Raw genomic sequence first — 18,087 nt, 5'->3', positions numbered from 1 at the left:
CTCGGAACGCGTGAGTACACTTGCAACACTTTCGCCGGCCACTGACCACCCCCGATGCCATGTAGAGCGGTGACGTGGCTGATGTAATGCTCTCATTGTTTACAACGCAACATATCGTCCTTATTCCTTCATTTTTTTCCGATATTTGCAATACAATAAATAACCTAGCGATAAATAATTTGACGAAACGTTTGTAACACTTTGCATGTTGTGTTCATAGCGAAATAAGTGTTTACAACTTTACGCTCTAGTCCCGTTTATAATGATGTTTCTTGTTAGAAGTTTTCAGACCTTGAATTATTATTTATACATGGTGACATTTAATGTTTTCCTAGCACGAGTTTTCTAATATAACTAAGTTAAGTATTAATTGCACTCATCACTCGGTATATACTATTTTAACACTTTAATTTTTAATAAGAATAGCTTATTGGACTTTTCACTTATCCAATAATTGTTTAATAAATTATCTCGTTCTCGGCAATAAAGGAATACATAGTGAGATAACCTGCATTTGTTTCCTACATATTTGTTTCCACTTCGAAACAACGTTCCACTTTAACGAGACAGGTCTTTGTTCAATAGCGGTACAGTTTTATTACAAACCATATTATTAAAAAAAAAAAATGTATTTATAAATAAGTTTTTACTCTAAAGATCGGAAGCAATTATTAAGTCTAAAATACGATAATTGTTACTTTTAAAGGTTGCAAGTAACTTTCTACGATTTTCCATATTCTGTTTCATATGTAATGGCGCCGCATTAAGAGTGACGCACGCCGCGCACCATTTCCTTTAAGCTATTTCACCTTTTATGCCTTTATGGTAACTGTTGCATAGTATGTTCAGTAGAACGTCTTAAACACTAATTTGTTTACGATTCACAATTGATTGCGTTGGTTTAGTGACTGGCATATTATACCGCTGTGAGTTTCTGGGTTCAAACATAGAGTCATTAAATTGAATTTTTTTTCCCCAAAATCTTGGGTTGGTATTGTTGATCATGTACCTATAATCTCCAGTGGTGTTAAGTTACCATCTCAAGACGTCTTGACTCAGTGACTAAGTTTTTAGCTTACTATGAGCTACTTAGTGTAAATCATATATTATATGATTAAAATTACTATTAATAGATCCAAAAAAAAAAATTTATTTATGTCGCATCATTTACTTTATTTTTAGTTATTTAATTTTTTTCGAGTTTTCATATTTTACCTTAGTTCTGTACTATATATATATATATATATAATATAATGCTGTGATATTCGGGTATATAATAAAGTTGGTTATGTCATGAAAAGACTTTTTAGTAACGGTAATTTGTGGTCATTTGTAATTTGTCTTACTAATTGGAAATCTTATAAATAATATACTTTAATCTCATCCATTAATAATAAAACATAAATAATATCAGTTCAGTTAATCACAGTTTAATTAGTGAAATTTTGATAAACATTCAACGGGATGAAATCAAACTGCTTTTCTGTAAGTCAAGACTATGATGTTAAGGTTAAACGCTCGTTTAGAAATCAAGATCTTCTTGGGGGACTTATACGGCATCAAGTAGATGACGTGATGAATTACTGCGTAGAAAAAACTATTTTGCTGGCTGCGTTTAGTTAATTAACGAGCGTTGACTCTTATTACGTATGTTAATTTGTAATCAACTGCTAGTTCTATATAAATTGTAAATTCTTAAGTAAGATATTAACTGATAAGGACGTTCGCTTACAAAGTTCCAAATAGATTTGAAATTAAATTTAATATAAACATCAACTTAGAGTTGCAATGTTATTATTTAAGAACTCAGTTTTATCTCTTCATTTTTTATATTATATTTTGATACTTGTATTCTTTAAATGCTATAATTGTTTCTATTCGGACAGTATCGCATACAGTTATTGTAGAATATGTCCTGCGGTTATTTTAGAATTAATTCTTGATTTATCAATAGAACATCTATAAAAAGTAATCGTAAGAATTTATATAATAACATTGCTTAATTGCGATATTCCATAATATTAAACCATAGTCGATTTTGTGTGTTTTTTATATAATGTTGGTAATACTGTAATTTATTATTATTTTTTTAGTTAAGTTCATTAACTGTTAATCTGATAAGTTGGCCACCTGATAGACTTGACAAAAATCTCCGATGCATGTTCATACATTGGCTCGCTCACCCTTTAAGACGAAATACAAACAAAACAAAAAGACTTACTGTTTAACAGTAGAATAAATGATAAATGGTAGCTATTCATACTGGTTTACGCGAAGCGACTAGCAAGTAAATCTTTAAAATGATAAAACACACTCGTGTGTAAAATAATCTACTTAAACATGTACTAAGCCGTGGGTAATATCCGCCGAAAGTGAAGAAAGTCGAACAATGCTGTTACGAAACGTCTCTCCTAAAGCACTAAATGCAAATAAAATTTCGAATGTTGAGATAAAAATTAAACGTAAACTCATTGTACTGAATTCATCATAACGTTACACACTAATGTTATATACATTTTTTTTACGATTGCATATTACTTTGTATAAAATTTTCTGTACTTCTGTTTGTTTATCTTTGTACATTGATTAAATTTTGTATGAGGCAAGTTGGAAATCTAAGGAAAGACATAAGCTTTTTATGCTTAACACCTAATGACAAGCTACTTAAACGCGAGCAAAGCCGCGGGCGACCACTAGTTTAGAATAATCTTTAAAACATATATTCCAATAAAGTGTAGACTTGTATGTTATTTATGTTTAAATATACAGTATTTTTATTTGTATCGAAGGTGATCTATCAATCATTTGTCAAAGGCCTGTTTGTTTAGATACCAACCATGGATCATTTATTTTACCGCCAAACAGATTGCCGTATTAATTTGTCCCGGCTCAAATATTGGTTGAGTCAGTGTAATTTCATGTACAAGCTACTTGTAGTATATTAGTTTCTATCCAGGGATCCCGTCGGCATTGTGAGGAATACTTAATACTTTTAACAATGACGAAGCGATAGTCACCGATTTAGGCACGTGCCACATTCTTTTTTTAAAAAGTTCTAAACTAACTGTTAATTTAAAAAAAGAGATTAATTAAATATTTAAGCTTGACCTTAAATAATAAAAAAATAGCTTCATTAAAATATTTAGACGACACAAATTACTTGTCATTTAAACACAGTTAAATATTGGTTGTGAAATTTCATACATGTGAAATATTTCTTTGTAATTAAATTGATGAATTATTTGGAAATAGCCTTAATTGCTTCAGGCGTACTTAATAAAACTGACGTTTTAAAATGGAATTCAATTAACACGTTGCATTGTATTCATTTCACATGTTTTCTCACAGTCTATTAGTTCTTGTATCAATTAATTACTGACAAATGACTGTAAAATTAAATAACTTTCTAGAACATTTTAACAATTTGTTATTTTTATTGAATAATTATTTATGAGAAAGTTTCTATGTTTGTTAATACATCGCGCAATTTTTAATACAGAGATAAATATAAGCTTGTATTTTTTTTTTTACATAAATAGTATATTAATGTAATATGTTTTATTATGCTCTGAAAACTATTTATGTTTCTGGTGTGAGATTATTAAATTATTCTTGTTCATTTATATTAATAATACGTATCTAGCTTTACTGGTTTCACAATTCATTCATTCATCATGTGTTCTTATTTTAAATACGGTATTCTTATTGGCCGTTATTTAAAATAATATACTAAGTCTATTCTTATTTAAATTCACCCCAGTTTACATAAACGTCAGACGATTTTGGAAGAACTTTCCCCATTAGTTTTAACCGTCTGAACTACTTTGGAGGTTCATTCATAAACATAAAAGGAAGTATTAAAAATATCGCAATCGAATAGACTCACATTTAAGTTCCCGTTATCCTCACTAAAATGTGAATACATATATTTGATTGGAAATGTCGCATATTACCTACTTGACTGCGATATTTTATTTTTCTATAATAGGTTGCCCGTACCGACTTCGTCCGGGTGGATCAGAGTGCCAGCTGCCGGTTCTATAATCATCAACCTCTTCGGTCTAACCCAAATAAACTACATACATATATAAAGATACCTATCAAATATTCAGTGCGAAGTATGCAATTTTATAACTTTAAAATGCGAATTTATATTTACAGTAAGTTCTTTGTATAGAAACCCGTCTAGTATTGCGTGTATTTTGTCCATGAAGACTGTACTTCCAAAACCCATCATAAAGTGTGTACGTAAAAAAAAACTACCTACAAATTAATTGCTCATAAATATTACACAATCGATTCAGAAGCCATTTCGTGACAACCGACACGCAATACTGGGATCCGTACTATCGTACAATATGTCATTTTAACTACTTAATCACATATACCGCGATTGTTTCTTGCTATGTTAATGATCGCAATTTTCTTACTATCCGTTGATGCGTTTCGCTATATTCACTCAAATGTAAGCTATATGCTTGAGAATATAAATACTAGAATCGTTTGCAAATTTGAATGATGTTTTATATAAACTTGACGTATGATACTAAATTTAAATATCGAAATATACGTGTGATTTCTAAAATGGAAACTTTAATAATGTATCTGATATTATCATTACCATTTTATTCTTAACAAACGCCTTAATATGAATTGACGTGGAATTATATATACGACAAAGTTGTATTTGTTTTTGGTGATAACAGCGTCGATGTTTGCACGTCTTACGATACTTTCCCACTAAAATATTTGTCAAGTTACAAACACGGGTTTTTAAGTCAGGAAACTACAGACAATAAAACAATATAGTCATTGTTTTGTTGTTAATTTATTATAATTACGGAAAAAGTTATCATCCACGAAAAAAAAAAAAACTTTTTCCGCTCTGCTCTGTAGACGTTATATTTCTGTTTATACTTCATCACGTATAAAGACCAACCTTATTGCTTGACACTAAAACCGTCATTTAGAAATCCAAATATCTTCCAACTTTTTTACTCTTGTAAGTCTATTGGGTGTGATGGCACTGTTCTCTTATTATTATTGGTATCATTAAAGATTGTAGTTTTATGTGATGAAATTATACAATGACTGTTATGGCCTCGTGAGCCTAGTGATTAGTTTATGAGACCCAGCAGATCGCGAAGACCAGGGTTCAAACCTCGGAAAAAAGTTAATGGATCTCTCTGTTGTTGTACATAATATATAAATGTGTTATTGTATGGTGCATATGCTTGATAATTGTTGTATGTCTTTTTTTACATTGGGTTTTTTTTTTATATTACATTTTCATAACAACTGTCAACCCTACGTCAGACACATCAGACGTACCTTGGCCGAAATGTCTTCAACATGAAATTGCTGACAATAAAATTGATGGTTTGCAATTATTATTGGCATTTAAAGCCTTGCACTTAATCACCGATCTAAAACTAACAACATCACATATATTTTAATTTAATAATAGTATATAAAGAGTTTACGAAATGACTTATAACACAGACACATTTTGTTATTTCTTAGATGAAATCAATTTATTGTTGAATAAAATTAGATCGATAGTATGAGAAAAAATCTGCGTAAGAAAAATTAGAAAAAATGTAAACCGGAAAAATTGAAAATGAACAAATATTTAGCATTCCATTTTGTTTAAACTTTATCTCATACGAACACAATGCGCCAAAATAGCACAGATTGATAACTTGTAAGGATTTCTATATCTTAAGACTCATTGTAATTTTAGCTCTGGTCTCAGAGACTCATATTATCAAAAATGAAATATGAAAGCGTGGCTCAGTCACACTTTATGCTGTCGCCGACTGTCTATAGTTGTCAGCTGTCGTACCCATATTTTAATGATGGTAACATACAAATATAAATTACTAGATGAAAACCCGGCTTCGCTCGGATGAAATAAATAAAAGGAAACGAATATGGTTTATTATTTACTAAAAAAATATTTTCGTTAAGATCCCATATAGTTTACCGTACCTCTGCACGTAATTATTATTTGGAACACAGTTTCTGATCGCACCCGTAAACGTCAAACATGGCCGCCCGTTGAACTGTCATGTCTTTCAATTTAATAACGAAATATCTCGATATATTATCGATATAAGATTTTAAATTAACATGGTTATTTTTATTAAAACAAGTATTCAAAACGGGATTTTTACCATGTTTTTTATTTTTATTTGGTAGAGCTCGATATTTTGACATTCATTAAATATCGAGATTCATAATGTCGAATATTCACTTCACCAAATAAAAACAAAAAACATGGTAAATTTCCCATTTTAAATACTTCAAGTAATATATTATCAATTCAAAAATATTTTTAACGATCTATAATTGTGGATAGTTTTTTATCGGGAATCTAATATAAATTTTAAGCTAGATTCAGCCAATAAGATTTATAATTAATATTTTCTCTGTGTATCCGCCACCTTGAACGAGTTATCAAATTACTCTATTTACGTGAGATTTTTCTTAATTGTTATTAATTTTATCTTATCTTTTATATGGATGCTGTTTGGTTAATTTAAAAAAATATATGTAGTAATTAGCTTATATTAATTAAATAAGATAAGCAATGCTCACTGAATGTTTTCAACGATTTTACCCGCAAGCAATTAAACTTGCAGTTTCAATGCAGGATGTACGCTAGATCCTGGATTGGGTAACCGTTTAAATCATCATTAAAATATATTTACTAGCCTAAAGTTAAGGCGTGTACCAAGAATGTGTTTATGTGTAATTTAAAGAATTTCTTATACTCATTAAGAGGTGAGACTTTAAATGTAGAGTTATGTTTGAAATCTTTTGTGTATTAAAGAATATAAAGATTTATATGTTAATAATAATCATACACGCCTACAAATGAAATTGATAAGTTACTCTAAACGTAGTTTTTGATCGTAGGAAAAGAAATTAAGTTTCGAATCGAATGAAATCTTTTTGAGGCAAAATGTAAAATCTAAAACTCTTTAGAATCAAAAAAAATCATACTTTTAAAATATGTATGCATACTACATGACATACATACATGACTATTATGTATTTATACATACAAAGTAAATAAACCTTGTAAGTAAGTTTATTACAGGAATCGAATATTTACATAAATCTACAACTTGAATTGTATTTTATTTAAACAATAAATGGTTAGTGCTTATTACAATCTAAGGTCGACTATTGCTTGACAATAGAATATCTTCCTGTTACATTGTATTTGAAAATATTCCATTAACTAACATAGAATTATAGTCCGTGAGATAACATTGTTATGCGGATTCATCTGAGCTTACATTAAAATTTATTAAGATGCTGAATCTGAATAGCTGTTTGACCGACATTGTGTAACTCAAAGAAATACTGTTCGCATTATATTCAGACTTCCGTAGAGAATCAATTAAACTTTGCAGTTATAACATAGTTTAAACTGGAAATGTGTTATAGTCAAAATTAAAATCACAAACCTGAAACAAAAGACTAATTCAGAAATCAGCCATAGACAACAATAACAGTCAATAAATATGCAATCAACGAAGCCATTCTACAATCACAAATTTGGTACTCGTTGATTTGATGTTTTATGCATGTATCTTTTAATATATTTGACGTAATCTATACTAATATTTTAAATGCGAATGTAATTCAGCGCGAAAAAACGCAAAGAAACGCGAAGAGTTAACAGACAGTAATTATGTCTGTTAACTCCTCGCGTTTATACTGCTGAGCTGATTTAGATGAAATTTTGTTTGGAGATATAGTGAGTCCCGGAGAAGAACAGGCTACTTTTTTTAATTCACCCCTCGATGGCGTGAAATGGGAGGTAATGGCTTCTGTGCTTTAGGTATTTTTTTATAAATTAATCCAGTAAAGCCACTGATACAGCTAGTCAAAAATATACAATCAACATTTAAATTTTCGAATTTCGAATTTATTCTGATGAATTAAATAAAACGGCTTGAATACCTAACCCAAGATTATGTCTGTACTGTCGTTTTTATTCATTTGTCATAAAAATACACAGTTAAGAATCTACGTTCGTATGTAAGCAAAGGGTTTGATCTATAATAGAATCTGTTATCTTTTATCTTTACTTAATAATAAATACTGTTACAATTTCTACTCAAGCAATAATACTTTCGTACATATGATTGTACTCTATCGCAGCAATTATAACTTTTTTACTGTTTTGCATAAAACAGTTCTTATTTTATTCCGCCGTTCACTTTCGCTTTGAATGCGCTATTATTGAATAACCGGTCACTTTAAAATTAAATTTAAATATATTAGTTTTGAAATTTTATAATAGCACTAAAACTTAACATAGTAAATTGACCTTTGAAATATAATTTAAGAATAATAATAAATACTGTATCCGAAATTAATTCTTATTTAAAAATATATTATCAAAATTAATTTAGATTGATAAATGTGATAAAATTAACTATTCCCTACAGTAAAAATTTTTTTATTATTATTAACATTATTGCCTTACAACTAAATACAAATAAGAATTATAAATAGTTAGTAGTTAAATGGTGGTAAGAACGGTAGAAGCATTCTGCTTTTCTAGCAGAGTTCAATCTCAATTCCGATCCTCTGAGCAAAATAATGAAACAGCCCTCCCGTCACCAGTGGAGGCAATAAAACATTAACCAAGAACTGTTTCAAATTTTTTATAAGAGTAACCTTCCATTGTTTTGATGAAACATAACTGAAGATTTCATATTGTTTCCATTATACAGCTTTCTGTCAGTTATTCCCACGATTCATTTACAATTGTTCCTTTATTGAGCTTTAAAGTTTACAATTCAACTTTTACAATGCAAAGATAAAATTAATGTACGTTATTATTTAAAAAAAAAAAAAGATAGATATTAATAATGATTAGATCCTACTAAAATCACATTGAGTGTTTTATAGGACCCTATATGTGTATGTGTAAAGTAATGCCTATATGTGTCTCACGGCTGGACTGAGGCATCCTCTTACTTACACCACGCTGCTTCAATTGAGGTGGGTGGATGTATGTGACCGAATCTCATCTGCCACATGCAGGTTAAGCACATAAAAAATGCGGTTATGATTCACGTCTTCTAACTACTGAGTGATCGCGACTGATATTTATTTTTAACTTAGTATAATTATCAAATAAATAACATAATCGATATTAAGACCTATCTAAACCTTTCTAAACATTTTTATACCCGTTTCTTGTTTATACATTTCGGAAATGTTAATCAATATTTGAAAGCACACATGAGATAAAAAATTAGCCGTGATCGTAACCAGTCGCAATCGGAGAGATCACTCGGCCTATTACTGATTATAATTAGATTAATATTAATAATGCGAAAGTATCTTACACTCTCTGTTTGTTACTTCATAATTAAAGTGCTGGTCTACACTAAATTCACAGAGGTATATAAATTTTAGAAAAAAAATTAGGTGTGTATGGAGCCGTGGAGAAACAACAATTGAATTTGATACATTCAAGAACATACTTTTAAATTATTATAATTATAAAGTTGAAAAAACAAATTATTACGATATAAACCTAACGTTTTATCTATTTTATCCAATAACTGTCAAAAAAGAAGAGAAGAAAAGATCGCTATGCCTACAAAACGGTATTTATAATTTTTTTTTACATTACATAATTAAATTTCCCACTGCTGGGCTGAGGCCGCCTCTCCCTTTGGGGAGAAGGTTTGAAGCATATTCCACCACGCTGCTCCAATGCGAGTTGGTGGAATACACATGTGGCATAATTTCGTTGAAATTAGACACAGGCAGGTTTCCTCACGATGTTTTCCTTCACCGCCGAGCACGAGATGAATTAAACACAAATTAAACACATGAAAATTCAGTGGTGCTTGCCTGGGCTTGAACCCTAAATCATCGGTTACGATGCACGCATTCTAACCACTGGGCCATCTGGGCTCTCATTTCATTTATACATATACAAACTTTATTCCTTATAGGTGAAGTTCCGTTATCTATTTAACTATGGTTCAGTTTTTTAATACAATAAATATATTCCGACGTTTACTTTTTGTCTTTCTTGTAAACGGTATAGGTATCCCTGTTCGGCGAAAACGCGGTTACCGTTTGTATTATTGTAATAGAATATAAATTTGACTGATTACAGTACAAACCGACATTAACAGTGACGTATAACGTCGAAAAGTTTTCACACGCACCTATTGACTTAATCGATTACGTTCATTGTGTAATAATTACCATACCGTTGTGTATTCTTCATGTTCACGGCCGTTTGAGTTTACGTCGTGTGGGCGCTAAACGATTTCAAATAGCATAATATTTGTACGTTTAACAATTGACACGTGTGAATTATTGAAATTGTCACAGTGATTATATGGACTATGTTAAATGTAACACGGTAATATCCCACTGCTGGGCAAAAGCCACCTGTTGTGGAATTTATTTTCGAACTTATATTACCATGCAACATGTTTATCCAATGTGATTTTTGTGATGTGATGTGACAAATCTTCATTCAGATATGCATATCGAGACATGAAAAATTTCCTTTCAATATTTACCTTTAAGGTTGATCACGAGATGAATTATAAACAAAGGAAAACTCAGTTGTTGCCAGTGGTTATTGAACTTGGCTGGATTTGAAACTTGGTTTTTGGAAAAGTTGTTTAAAATAAATTGGCACCTCAGTTTAGATTCCTTACTCTAACCACCGGACGATCGTATAGGCTATATTCATCTGTAGTATTCGTGTGTGGAAGAAAAACTATTTCATACATATAGTTTTGTATTTTAAATAATTATAAAAATAATATAAGCATGGAAATTATATAGTAAAGTGGGATATAAATATCAAAAGGTGAAATCTAAAATCGTTACAAACGTATGTTTATGAATGTGTTGGTTAAGCCTATTTTTTATATTAATTATGTTATTATCGCACATTGTACTGTGCAGTGCCGAGGGGCACAAATTATGAGTCACGCCACCACCGAGTGCACAGGAATTCGCTCAAGACTTACTTTCTAAAGCGACTGCCTTACTTCAACATATCAATGACACTTTCGCTAGTAATACCAACGTAATAGCCACTCAGAGAGTATTAAATACTTTACAAATAAAATTTTACTTATTACCTTGAAAATACGAATTATAAAAACAATTTAATCTATTTTTCTTGACTAGATCTTTATATTAGTACTAGCGACCTTCCACGGATGCGTACTGGTAAAATTTATTAATGGAAAAAATAATATATTATACTTATAAGAAATAATGAACATAGTTTTCTACCAGTGGAATAATTTATAATAATATTAATAATGTAGTTAATATAGGTTACTTATTACAAAACAAATCTAGAGTGAGAAAAGTATCGAGTAATTTCTTTTAAAATAGGTCTCACACATTTAAGATAAAAGGACGATTTATGCACTTTGTAACTATGCCATTCAAGAAATATCGTCTGATCAACAGTTATGATAATCTATCACAGTGACCTTGACCACACTGTGAGATCCTCTCCTCTAACTTAAGACCTTGATTTCAAATCAAATTAAAATCAAAATGCTCTATTGTACACCATTGAATCTTACATAGATTTCAAAGATGCGCAACAGACGATCTTATCGCAGCAAATAGCAATCTCTTCAGGCAACCTTAAGTTAGAGAAAATACAACATACATAATTAAAAAAGGTAGGGGTGTACATAAAACAGATAAACAAAATATATAAATAATGTTCTTAAAATAAATTAAAGTACAGCAATTAATATATAGATACACACTCATACATATGTTCATATGTATGTAATTAGATACTTGATATCTAACATTAATAACAAAACTATCATAAAGCGGACGTCAGAGCAACAATTACTTCATCCTTGTATATAGCTTAGAAACATACTTTCCCGGGTTTGATATTAAAATGATAATCTAAGTTAAATGCTTAGTCATATCTAGATTTCAGTTATCCATATCGACAAACAGGTTATACGATCTACTTTCTAAGTGATTGCCAATGCAGTTGCCACTTGACCCACATTTGTGTCTAAATTGTGAGCTATATTAATGATTGTTTCCAAAATAAATAAAGATTTAATTGAATCAGCATCGCGAAAACAAGTCCAGTGCACACCGAGTTGGGAAATAGGAGACAAATTCTCATTTTTTCTAAGAACTAGTCTAGACATTTTGTATAAATGAAATACCTGTTTTCTATGTTTTTAATTATTAATAACTACATGTAGCATGTTTGAAAGTATGAAATAAGTTATAGGAATATACACCGTCATCTGTTTCATGATTTTGATGATCACAATCATATTCTGTAAAATATTTTTATCCAATTTTAACTTGAGGGCCGATACTGTTATTTTTTATACACCTGATGGTAAGTGGTCACCACCGCCAATAGACAATGGCGCTGAAATAAATATTAACCATTCCTTACATAGCCAATGTGCCACCAACCTTGGGAACTAAGATGTTATGTCCCTTATGTCTGTAGTTACACTTTATAATTGAGTACTACTGTTTGGCGGTAGATTATCTGATGAGTGGCTGGTACCTACCCAGACAGGTAACAAAAAATACTAACTTTAATATCATCAAATAACAGATGACGGCAAATATTTTAATGTATTAAAAAAAACGATTATACTATAATATTAATTTGTAATGTAGTCGCTTTATCACTTCATATTTTTTTAAACTAAAATCTCACTTCACTCAGTGAAATATATTAAAATCTCATACCAGTTCATTTGAAAGAATTTATCGACTAATTAATCATTTATAGTCCACACACACCAAGAACACATAATACAAATATTTTCATTTATTCATACAAATAACTATAAATGGTGGTACTGAAATTGACTCCGATTTCTATAAAAAAAATGATGCTTAAATATATTTTTTATGTATTTTATACTTATCAAATTAATAATGTTAAATACCAGTGTCATTGCATGTTAGATATGTTATGTTTTAATCTGTTCTAAATATATTGAATAAGCGTAGATATATGGTTGATGGTTTTGTCATAAACGTCAGTCAGCATCCGTATACATGTAACCAAATCACTCGTATGGTTGGTAACCAGCTCGTCGATGCGTAAACATTTTGCAGCACTGAACCCGGATAGCGGTTCTGTTCTGTTTGCGTTATATAATAAGATGATGTTACTTGAAAGAACAGATATGGATTAAGTGCATCCGTCATGGAATATGATGTCCTCATAACATAAATTCTTTAAATTTTCTCATTCCAAAAATATAGGAAATATTCATTGTAACGTTAAGTTTGAGATTAGTTTAACGTTCAACATCATTACGTCATATTGCTGTATTTTGGTTGGATACAGATGTGTTTTGGTATGTCAGGAACTAGTAACAATTGTAACGTGTATGTGTAGCTCCGATAGCCGATGTCTTATTGTGAATATAAGGATGATTAATAAATATGATTACTTGCAATGCAAATATTTATGATATTGGATGACAGCTAACACGTAAAAGGTATTTGAGTTAAAATGTATGAATTTATTACAAATGGTAAAATGCTTTCATTATCAATAAAACTACTAATGATCGTAATTTAAAAAAAAATGAATGATATTTTAATATGTTCCAAATAATACACAAACCTCCCTTAGTCTCCACCCATTAGATAAAGGCATCTTTTCCAAAATAAATCATAAAATTCTTTAAAAGTTTAGTATCGAGTAAGATAATGAGATAACTATGTCATTGTATAATATAATTTTCAATGTTTCTTATAATTAGGTAATTTTAATGTACATCTTATAAAAAAACAAAAATAAAATTTAGCAAAATTACGTTAAGCTTTCTGTATTTTTTTTTTAACAAATCATATTTTTAACATCGTCGTATAAAAGACTTCAACGTGTTTACTATACTGAATACGTTTTGTAGAAAAGTATTTGACTTGCAAAAGACTATTTTCATTATTATTTATTTAAACATGTCGTCATCATGATTTGAATAGAAAAAAATTAATTAAAGATTCCTCAACCAAAAGTTCAACCAAAAGACCAATCAAAAGTTTCTTGCTTAAGTTTTTCGTATTCTTTATTATGTAGCAGGGAAATTATATCGTTAAGTTTGGTATTAATAGTTAACTCTTAATGATATTTTAATACGTACGTCGTACATACGTTATATGTATTACAATATAAATATTAACTTAATTGCCCTACAAAAACTATATACATTATAAACTAAAAACAATACTCAAATTGAAATTTAAAATTAGATGTTTTATATTTATTTAATAATTAAAAGGCTGTCCATCCATCATCTCATAATAATTAGTCAACATCACCCGCTGGCGCTGAAAGATATCTTAATCATTCCACATCACTAACATAAAAACTAAGAAGTTACATCTGTAATTAGCAACATCAACTCGCTCACAACCGTAACACAACAGTAAGTGGTACCTAACCACAGGTGGTAGACTGACTCGCACAAACTCTACCACCTAATTAAGATGTTTATTATATATAAAATGGTATATTTATGTCTGAACTATACACACACTCATGAACACTTTCGTTATAACCGCAGCTTCAATAAGAAAATATTTTATAGCTATAAACCCAATAATGTGCAAATCCATTTCGGTACTTGCATTATGGAAATGAAGCCTCTATATCAATATATTAAGAATCACTATCGCATGCAGTCCCTACAAGGACGTAGGTACTTTCACTAGCAATCACGTCGTTAAAGTTGAAGCCTTTCTTTTAGTGAATACAAATTTTGGTATTTTATATAATGTTTAGTCTGAAATTCGAAATTTAAAAATGTATAAGATATTTCAAATCATGAATCATGTCGCCTGAGAAAGATGATGATTGGAATGATTTTTTTTTAAACATTATAAACAAAACTATTTTTCACGTCTTCGTGTACTAGGGCTTTAAAATAAATACTTTTGTTAAAGCTGAGATTGATATTTGAATTGTAATTTTAATGTGTATCCTACAGGTGTTCAAGATTATTAATTATAATACACAATTGTGTATAAACAGTTTTTAAATATTTATTTATTATGTAGTAGTTTTTTTGCTTTTAATATCAATAAGTACGTAATGCTTCTAAGTTAAATAAATTAATTTGTTTGTGAGTAGTTCTACTTAATATTATATTAGTAATATTATTTTTTGCTTTTTGATGTCCAACAGATGGACAAAGGCCCCGCTCCTTTTTGAATAGAGAATGGTTTGGAGCTTACTCCACGACGCTGCACCAATGGTGGATGCATCACGACGTTTTCCTTCACAGCAGAGCACGGGCGGAATTGTCATATTATTATAATTTGAAAAAGCCTTGAATATTATATGGTAATTTGCAAATTATTAAAACAACAAACAACTACAAATATATGATTTATTTTATTTTTAAGCCGAAAACGTTTGGGGAAGTTATCGCTCTACATAATAAATAACAACAGGAAGTAAGTAATAACGACAAAAATATTAAAAAATGCTTTAAAAACATAGGAGCGTCAAATAGCCAAACAGCTTACGAGCCGTCTATAAAATATATAATCTGATCGTCGTAGGTTCCAAATAACCAATACATAAATTTCAAGCAATAATTACTTTCAAAAAACGGCTTTACATAAGTATAAAAAATAAAAACTATCAAATCTAAGGTTATGCTATACAAGACTAAATAATAATTATTTAATTCAGTAATCTTAATCGAATGTTAATAAAATCGTTTAATGAAAATAAACATAAAATTTGTAACAAATCAATACTTCCTTTAAATATTTATTCAAACGTTTTAATGAATAATTAACGCTATCGACCGCGTGTTGGACTTCCGTTTTTTGTTAGTAGTAACTGTTGACATTTCTCTTTACTCGATAATTCTAAACAGACCCGCATTCTTAGTTCACAGATAATGGTGATGTTTAATTATTTTTTTTATTATGGCAAACTTAGACTGTCACATTGAGTCCTTGTTACTTATATATATTATATATTTATTTAATTTGTTTTTTTTTTGCTTTACATTTAACTAAGTTTTTGAACCCCAAAATTCTGTTATTAAAGTTAACTTTATATATTTTTAAAATAATTTTATTGAATAATATTTTTATGGGATTACTAATAATCCAATTTCCGTAATGAAAGCTTTTTATATAAGTGAGTATGACAACGTACTTGTAGCTTTTGAGTTGTTGATGTAGAGGGGTAAAATAAGTAAATATAATATATTCAATAGTTACAATATAATGGCCACACTCAATGGGAATGAAATTACAAATATTATACATTTCAAATAAATTAGTAAAGAGCCTCAGTAGTGAGTATTAACTTTTAATTTTTAATATTATACTACAGATATAGGGATAAAGGTTTTCTTTAATTACTCGCGACTTAGTATGTTTGGAAATTCAAATTATATAGAGTGATCAATTTATTCATATCATACCATAATATTATTACACTATTCTCATTGACGTAATTGTCATCCGCAAGTAAATATATTGTAACATAACGCTGGTTAAGCGTCATCAAAAAACGACAATAGTCAATCTATTATGGTTACAGTAATCGTGTCCAAAATAAGGGTTTGAAAGCGCTTTTGAAATCACTAACAAATGCACCGTACAAATCGAGTTGCAAAGTCGATATCAGGTTTGTTTAGTAACTTGCCCCCTACCATATCAATTGTTTTTTTGTGTGGTCATTTTCAGCAATCAATAACCGGATGCAGAATATGGAGTACAATTGTTAAAGGAAATTTTGTTTCAAAGAACTATGTATAGATAATACTTATTTAATTGGACAATATTTTTTGTAACTTGAAAGTTTTCCTTAATGCTTTGAAAAGTTCAAGTATCGTTATGTTTAAAATGAATGGATGTAATTTGTGTTAATGTTTTATTTATTACTACGGATACAATTGCAGCGTAATATTCCTTAATTATCTGTGCTTACCTTGCGTTTAATATTTGAAGCAACATGAAAAAAACAAACCCGTAAAAATACATTATATAATTTCGACACGTTGGCTTATTTAAAGGAACGGAAATCTCAGTTTGATATAGCTTTATCTTAAAGTAAAATTAAATCAGTTTAGTCGTGACTGCGGCCACACTCATGGTCGACTATTTAGAAAGCGTAAGATACGATTTTAACTCTTATTGAGTAACGACTAGAGGCTAGTCAGTAATTACGACAAATAAAATTATGCAAAATATCAACACCGCATTCTAAAACTTACCTTTGTTGATGTTCGAGTATTTTTACTTCAGCATAAAACAAAAAATCACTAATTTATTTATTTGAAATTCACCATCGTTCCTGGCACTTTGAAATAACACCTGTGTCACTTTTGATTTAGAAAAAAAAACACGTCACACAAACCCGCCAATTAAAGACGTCATTTTCAAATTTGCGCTCAAAAACCGATCTTTGTCGATCAAATAGATGTCAACGGCCGCGATGCAATCCGCGCACTGTCAGCGCAAGTGTCGCTAAGTTTTGGCGTTTTACGCGCGAGTGCACATTTAATACAATCGAATAAAATTTATTTGTCGGCTTCCGAACGCAAATTTGAAATGTGGCGGGAACTGTGCGTACGTCGGTCGTGCGTTGCTTCGTTGTATACGCGAGGAACGGTCGGTGCGCGAGTAGCGACTGCGGTCACTTTTGCTCTCACGACACTCTCTGCCCACCTGGCGTGTATTGGACGTATTATTAACCGTGATATTTACACCGCCACCCTAATTTGACCCACGCTTTTACAGTGACCACCCTCCCTAACTAGCCTGAAAGAGATCAATTTGGATTGGTCATTCGCATTATATACATATATGTCGGCTAAAGCAACTTGCGTTCACATTTACGCATGCTTTCAGCTTTAGTTAGTCAGATAGTAACAATTATATAATTCATGAAGCTTCCAAAGATCCAATGCTTAATCATTTACGTCTAAAAGTTCAAGTTGAATTAAAAGTTTTTGATTTTAAAGTTTATTTACACGAGGTACATAAACACAGTATATATTTTTTTTAATGTAGGAC

At 30.1% G+C, this 18,087-nt stretch overlaps 1 protein-coding gene across 2 annotated transcripts in view; it reads right to left on the bottom strand.

Annotated features, from left to right (window-relative positions):
- The window catches only part of LOC125077812 (mucin-17-like), an 87,649-nt gene extending 69,960 nt beyond the window's left edge, over positions 1–17,689 (bottom strand). For both annotated transcript variants that reach the window (XM_047689884.1, XM_047689883.1), the window contains exons 1-2: positions 17,645–17,689; positions 17,286–17,393 (exon numbers count right to left, since the gene is read on the bottom strand). The gene's annotated coding sequence lies outside the window, so the exon portion shown is untranslated. The remainder of the gene's footprint in view (positions 1–17,285; positions 17,394–17,644) is intronic.
- Between the last annotated feature and the right edge of the window lie 398 nt (positions 17,690–18,087).

The sequence above is a fragment of the Vanessa atalanta genome, chromosome 4 (genome assembly GCF_905147765.1).
Source record: "Vanessa atalanta chromosome 4, ilVanAtal1.2, whole genome shotgun sequence".
Taxonomy (NCBI): Eukaryota; Metazoa; Arthropoda; class Insecta; order Lepidoptera; family Nymphalidae; genus Vanessa; species Vanessa atalanta.
This window is presented reverse-complemented; position numbering and strand designations above follow the sequence as displayed.